We start from the raw sequence: 7,487 nt of genomic DNA, 5'->3' as shown, positions 1-7,487 counted from the left end.
TTTAGAGCAATTATTCATGTTACTAAAAATATAAATGTGCTATAGTCATAACTGGGAAAGTTAAATTTGGTCATGCCAAAGAAAATATTGCAATGGTTCGCTGCAGGAGGTCGCAGTTGCAATTGTTCAACATCTATTATGGTTAAAAATCGGGTGATACACACATTATAACATGCATATAAGAGTTTCCAAAAAATTTGAAAAAATTACTAAAAATAGGAAAATACCATAACAAGCACAATCATTAAATTAGTATTGTTGAATACCTACACCATCATATATAGTCACTAATTATTTAAATACAGTAATGCTGCTATAACCATAGACCTGTAGCATTGATAGTAAATGATTTTAGCATCAAGTATACCTTCCATTCCTATTTTATTGACATTAAAACTTAAGTATGACATTAAAACCATCATATCTTATATAACACAGTAAGAATCCCAATACACGAAAGAAGTAGTAGTGTTTTGCTGTTATACCTAAATTTCAACAGTTAATTTTCTTTTTTGCTTATTTTCGATTATATGTGAAACAAGTGAATGACAATTTTGGAACATTAACTTATCCAAATAATTGTAATATACTTTCTAAATTAAAACTTACTAACATTATACTAACATTATACATACAACAAATAATTATCAATCTAATACAACTACTTATATTGTTAAGAATATGGAAAATAAATTTGCAAATCACATGGCTAATATACTCTATTCTAAATCTAGAAAAAATCGTAAATTAGAACTAAAATCATTAGCAATTACAAATAAATGAAGAAATTCATACAAATGAATTAACAAATCTTTTCTGAAATAGCCAATATGTACTTCTCAGGATTAGGCGGAACCAAAGTAACAGTCAACAGCAGTTGATTCGTTGAAAGCCCGACACATTCAAAAGTCAAATTGATTCGTTGAAAGCCCATAGAATTTGGATGTGCAAATTGTCGAACTGATTTCTTTAAAACCCACTACACGCAACAGTAGTTGAAGGTGACAAAGAGGCCCAAATTTATCTCTCTCATGGCCACGTAACACTTTCAACATCATACCTACATCGGCCTCCGACCGACGAAGCTTCCCATAGTCCTATCGTGGAAACTACTGCCAGTTCCACCTCTCCCTTTCCACCGACCAACACCTGATTTCCGCGAAAAACAGAGGAACAAAGGCAGAAAGCAGGAGGCAGGACTCAGTAGTGTATACTATTCCTCTCACTCCCTATTAATCACGGGATCTGTTTTTTTTTTCCCCGAAAACAGAGGCAAAGGCAGGACCGTGGAGATGCGATTGAAACCAATTTTTGTTGGCTACTGCTGAGGAAAAATGGAGATGGGATTGACTTTGGTGAGTTTATAGCCTTACAATTTGCTTGTTTTGTTTCAACTCTATAGTTTTCTGAAGGGATTTTTTTTTTTGAAAAAAAAAAAAGAAGAAAAGAGATTAGGACAGTGGAGATGTGATTGAAAGTAATTTTTGTTGGCCTTTGGAATAACTTCTCAGAAGATGCTTGTATAGCCTCTCAATTTGCTTTGGATACGGTTTGTTTCATCTGAATTGGTGGGGTGTTGAACTGTATTCTGAATTTGTTGTCTCCTTTCTTTGATTCCCGAGATTCGACTATTTGTGACTCCGCTAGTTTCAGCTATTTCTTGTATCGCTGAGATAACTCAGTCAATATCAGCTGAGAGAATGCAAATTCGAAACTGGTAAATCATTGATTCGGGAATGGTATTGTACCAGCAAGCATTGTTCCGGTTTTGTCTCGCCGAGTCATCTCGGACTCAGGTGAGACGGCGAACCCTGCATATAGCATAGACGGAGAAGAGTACCCTGTGATTACGCAGTCATGAGTTTACTGTTTCAGTTAATTGACCGTCATTTCTCCTCCAAGGTCTCGGTATAATGTCCAATATGTGTGCCTGCTAACCATAATCTGGCGGGTATACTACTCGAAACACGTAACTTCAAAGGGGAACTCTGACTTATGCCATGCCTAGTCCTACATTAGAACTTCCTTGATTGTTGGTCTGTATCGAATGTCTTGTTATGGAAACATATTAAAAGGTAAGTTCTGAGTTTGATAGGTTTTTCTGATGATACTCAGGAGCTTGGGAATACTATGTGATCTACATGCAGAACCAGCCAGCCCTCCAAAATCACCATCTAATTGTTAGTTTTTCCCAAACAGGTAATACCTGAGAACCTGTTTCAACACTGGTATGCTGTATAAACATTACAGCTGCAGTAACTGCACATGTAAATTCGATAGATATTGATGTCATGCTGAAAATATCTCATCTCCTGTGTTGCCTTTTCTTATTAAAATGAGCTTAGATTAGATTCTGCACCACAAATAATTAGCCAATGGACACCAATAATGAGAGCTTTGGATCTCTTTCTTATTGCATGAAAATTTAAGATAAAGTACATACAAGCATATGGCAGTAGGCCAGACTGAAATTCTCAGTGGGAAGAAGTTACCTGTCTCCATTAGCAGTTGAGTCAGCATAATTAGAAGATACATCTTTTTTGTAGTCTTCGGTTTCTGAGAAAGGTAGGAGTGGATCTGGAGTAGGTTTATGCCTATGGGATCTGATTGTTCAATGGATTGAACCATGTGGGTTGGCTATAAAATTCTTGAAGAATGAGGAGACAAATCAGTTTAGATTAAGAGTGTTTAGAATTGTCTGAACAGCTTGACTAATCTGCTGTGAGAGGCAATGCAATTGGTCATTTTCACCATTTAAACGTTTTGTGTAAATTGAATGTCAAAGTATTCTAAAAGAATGTTATTTTTATTAAGTTGATCTAGAGATTAAAAGAAAAATAATAACACAGTGAAATGATTTTATAGAGTTATAAAATATTCGAGATAAATAGAAGGAACAATAGAGAGAAATGTAAGGAAGAGGATCTTAACTCATTGTACACATTGCTATAATGAACAACATATAAAATTATTATTATTGTTGTTGTTGTTGTTATTTGTTCATGAAACAATTTTAAAATGTTAGACTCAACGTGTCAAATATTAACACACCATTTTGGTTGATAGCAGTAGTAGCGCGTGAACAATGGTCCTAAGATAAAAGCCGAATTTGGATTTATACAATAGCACAGCATTACCTTCCAAGATAGGCACAAAATATCACCTGGGTTTTTACAGGATTGATAGTTGGAATCTGGACCTTGTTTTAGTATTCTGCCAAAACAAGGCGTTGATTGTGCTGATCGAGTCCCCATGGCTGACACGATGAACGTGCAGTGGGTATTTCTGGTGATTGGAGTTTCTTTTGTCGCCATTAACACTTCCCTGCAAGCTGCCCAGATTCCTGGTTCTCTCCCTGCAATCTTTCATTGGTTCTACCTGGCACTGGAGCTGGCCTTTTTGGCTGTTTTAGTATCTAGTTACCTACAACGCCCTTACCCTAATGCTTCTCGTCTCATTCAGCACCTTGGAGTCCTCTTTGCCGCTGTTGCCTTTATACTGGCTATCTCGATGCCTCTCCTCCATCCCCCACTGAAGCCATTATCCAACAAGCTCTTTCTCATTGCTTTTCTCATAATAATCCTTGCCAGTCGTTGTATTAGTTTCAGGTAATTTCTTTCTTTCTGGAATTTTTCACTGTATTTTATTTTTGGTTATGTTTGGTTAATGTATACAAACCTTTGACACAGGGCTTAACATGGTTCTGATCGTTTTCCCGCTTTAATGACTCGCGAATTGTCCGACCGAGTTAAGATTATGCTTTTCACTTTGCCCTTTAGCTTTCAAAATTCTCAGTTTTTCTGGGAAGCGTTGTTGTATATGCATTCTACAATAAACCGCAAAGAGAGACGATTGTGTTGTTGTTGTTGTTGGAAATATGTTGATGGTGTAATTTGTTTGATGACTAGTACTATAATTCATCTGAAATGAAATGATCACTGTGTCTATACTTTTCCTTTAATTGTGGAGTTTGTGCTATGATTTGACTTCTATTTATATAATACATGTGATTCTTTCTGTTCTCAAGCATATTATTGGGTTTGTGGCCCTACTTCTTTTTTTTTTTTTTTTTTTTGAAGAAGAAGAAGAAGAAGAGCGAAGAAGGATTGTACTGTCCATACATAGACCTGATCATTTTTGCCCTGATGATTGCAGTACATGGAACAAAAAAAGTTTGCATGTGAAATTAAAAGAAGAGAGAAAATAGGAAAATTATTGAAAGCTTATTTCCTAAATAGCTTTACTTCAGAATAAATAGGAAAACTCGAGATTGAGGGAACTGATCTTACAAAGAACATCAAACTTGAGTGTGAGTTTCTTTTTTTTTTTTTTTTTTTTTTAAAGAGTGGATTTCAGATCTATTGAGACTAAAACTTTCGGCCAGCCCAGTTCATTTTCATTAGAGTCCTACCACTCAACAGTACTACCAATGACGAAATCTGCAAAATTCCCCAACAGAGAATTTCAAATCAAAGCCCATTTCCTCAACTGGATCAAGGTCTCAGCGGTCCGGATGCAATAGAGAAGGCATTTAGCTTTGCTCGAATCATTTATTCATTTTCTCCTTGTTATTGTTTTCTTTATGCAGTCAACAGTTCAGCTGCCAAATGCATGTGTGTGTATCTGGCTTCTGTTTGGCCCCTGTCAGAATTGGATACTGGAATTGCATTCAATTCTACATTCTTCTAGCATACAATCACATAATTGCAGCTCAATTCTGACAGAGGCTACCGGCCGAGATTGAATTGAGGTTTTTTATTTTATTTTATTTTTTTCTCCAAGTAAAAAGGATAATTAGATATTTGGTTGTGCTGCTAGTTTTGAAAGGGGGAATTTTGGAATACAGGAGGGATATAATAAACTGTAAAATTAAACACCAAAAGCTTCTTGATCATATTGATATTCCTAAATGCCATTTTGCACACAATTCGCTATGTCCATTCTCCATTTAATAGAGGTATGTGTATTTCTCTAATTAGCTCAATCTAACAGAGATAGGTGGCTTAAATCTAAGCGTCAGATCGGAGAGTAGAGCTTCGAACAAAAGTGATTAAGCATAGCATGGCATGCTTCCTTTTAAGAGAGCATAACAAAAATGATTCCTTTTTAGGGACCCAAGAATTATACTATAAAAGATGGCAGTATGTTTGTCCCCAGCTTGATTGAGACAAAGAGCCACATACATGGAAAATTGTTTGTCCGCAATACAATTTTTCTATTTTACGGTTGTACGAACTATGCTTAATTTGCTCGCAAAGTAAAGAATCAATTTGGCCATAATTATCAATTTAAGCCATGACAATCAATGGCTAGTGTATGAAGTAAAGAATGCAGTTTTTGTGGACAAATTTTTTTTTTTTAAATTACTCTTACTTTATATACATTAGGCCTCAAAAAAGTGATACAGAATATTTTTTTTTTCTATAAAAACTACTGAAAACCTACTCAAAAACCCAATGCGAATCGTCTCTTAATGTGCTAATTATGTGGCTCAAATTAGTTTTGGCACCTATAAACGCTTCCATACTGACGAGGCCATTTGAATCAGTTTTGTGATTCCACTTGTCTATGGGCTCCAACTCTTGAATCTTTGTTTCTGTTTGAGATGCCTAAATTTACTGAGTATTACTATTATCAAACAGTCCCAAAATGGATTCATTCAAGTGTACCTTATGTGATTTTTAACTCACTGTCTTGTAGATTCTATTAATTGAACATTCTGTTTTGCCATACTATTGGGGGGGAAAAAATTATACTCCCTCCGTCCCACTTTGCTAGTCCTGTATTCCTTTTTCATCTGTCCCAAATTGTAGTCCACTTTCCAATTGAAAAATGTAGTTGTCTTTTAATTTTTCTAAAATACCCTTATTCAATGTAAGTAGTTGTTACTATAAATCTATCCCATTTAATGAGAATTGATTCTTTTTTTACCATCAATTCAAGTTCTCATAAAGTTGTACCATATTTAATGTGAGAGTATTTTAGAAAAATAGCAATCTAAATTTACTTTTCCAACAAAATTAACTACTTTTTCTTAAACTGTGTGAAAAAAGTAACAGGACTATTAAAGTGAGACGGAAGGAGTATCATTAAAGAGCTGTTTGATCATTATTGGCATGGTCTGATCATTATTGGTATGGTCAATTCTATTTATACTCATAAAATTTGAGATGAAAGTTTTGTGAATTAACGTTTCTGAGTTCAGTGTGTCATAAATAGATTACTGCAAGTATTTGCCTCCTAAACTCTCATCCCCTCCTCTTGTGCTTTATGTATATTTTTTTAACTTCATTCCTTCCCAAGTTCTTTGCTCTTGACAAAGTCAGTGCTATTTCATTTAGTGATAATTTTTGTAACTGTATGACTTGTCTGAATTTAGTGAACATTTTGAAACAAAAATTAATTAAATGATCGACCAAATAAATTAAAATAAGGGTTCAACAAAGTCTCCATTTTATCGTGTATTAATCACAAGTGATTCTTATGACCAGTCAAACTTATATTCTTCATTAACTATACAAATCTATTTTTTGGAATATGCCTAATAGTTACTAATTTTGAGTGGTATGTTATAGTATCAAAAAAACAAGAAGGCAAAAAATGTTAAGATTTTCTTCTACGCAGAAAATAATAATACACATTACTTTCCATTGCCTTCATTTCATTTTGGTCACGCTAGGCAACAACCAAACGGGGCCTAAGAGGGAGGGTACGAGAAAATTGTTAACTCACCTAACTTGAAACTTCTTTATTGTCGCTGTTTACATTTACCGGGGGAATAATTGGTTGTGTATTACGTCTAAGCTCGGGACATACTATTGACAAAATCAGGTCAACTTTGATCCCAAACAACATAATAAGTCACTCATTGCAAGTCATTGAAAATTCTAAATTGGGCGTTTTCTTTCTTTTGACTTCTTCTAGGGACCAGAAGGACAACCGTGCACCATGGTGGCCAGGACATTGCATTGGACAGTTCCACATTATTCTATCTGGGTTCTGCCATTTTTACTTGTTCTATTCAACAAGGGCTTCTCAATTCCTCCATGAAATACCAAACCAAGGGATTCTCAGGAATGTGGGGAAAATTCAGGCTTGCTGTCAATACCGCGATCGACCTGGCCAAGCAGCTCCCTCTATGGAGGAGGGTAAGGCCGATTCCACCAGAGTTGCCGACTGCCAAGTTGAGCCTGGTGGTGCAGTATCTGAAACAGAGGAGCTGCAGCCCGCGCGTATGGTGGAGTACCAACCAGATAATATCATAATAGTCATCATGATCGAGCCCAGATTGATAACGTGATGAACGTGCAGTTGTTGGTAATAGTTTGTAATGAGTACGTTGAAGTCCATTGTTCCACATTGAAAGAGGATAAAGTGCACGTTGTCTGTATATGAATCATTGTCCTGCTTCTTTTACAAACTTGTGGGAAAGTTTTGCAGACATATCTATTAATTGGCTAACTACCTATACACCTATTCAATAAAGA

At 35.6% G+C, this 7,487-nt stretch overlaps 1 long non-coding RNA gene across 2 annotated transcripts; it reads left to right on the top strand.

Moving 5' to 3' along the window:
• Positions 1 to 1,090: 1,090 nt before the first annotated feature.
• Positions 1,091 to 3,961, top strand: LOC113727591 (uncharacterized). 2 transcript variants are annotated; one of them, XR_003457862.2, is made up of 4 exons: positions 1,091 to 1,355; positions 2,116 to 2,199; positions 3,070 to 3,608; positions 3,690 to 3,961. It is a non-coding gene; the product is annotated as an uncharacterized lncRNA (long non-coding RNA). The 2 variants fall into 2 exon arrangements; XR_003457863.2 differs by having other exon boundaries at positions 1,182 to 1,355; positions 3,178 to 3,608.
• Positions 3,962 to 7,487: the final 3,526 nt, after the last annotated feature.

The sequence above is a fragment of the Coffea arabica genome, chromosome 2c (genome assembly GCF_036785885.1).
Source record: "Coffea arabica cultivar ET-39 chromosome 2c, Coffea Arabica ET-39 HiFi, whole genome shotgun sequence".
Taxonomy (NCBI): domain Eukaryota; kingdom Viridiplantae; phylum Streptophyta; class Magnoliopsida; order Gentianales; family Rubiaceae; genus Coffea; species Coffea arabica.
The sequence above is the reverse complement of the archived record's forward strand: the minus strand, read 5'-3'. Positions and strand labels throughout refer to the sequence as shown.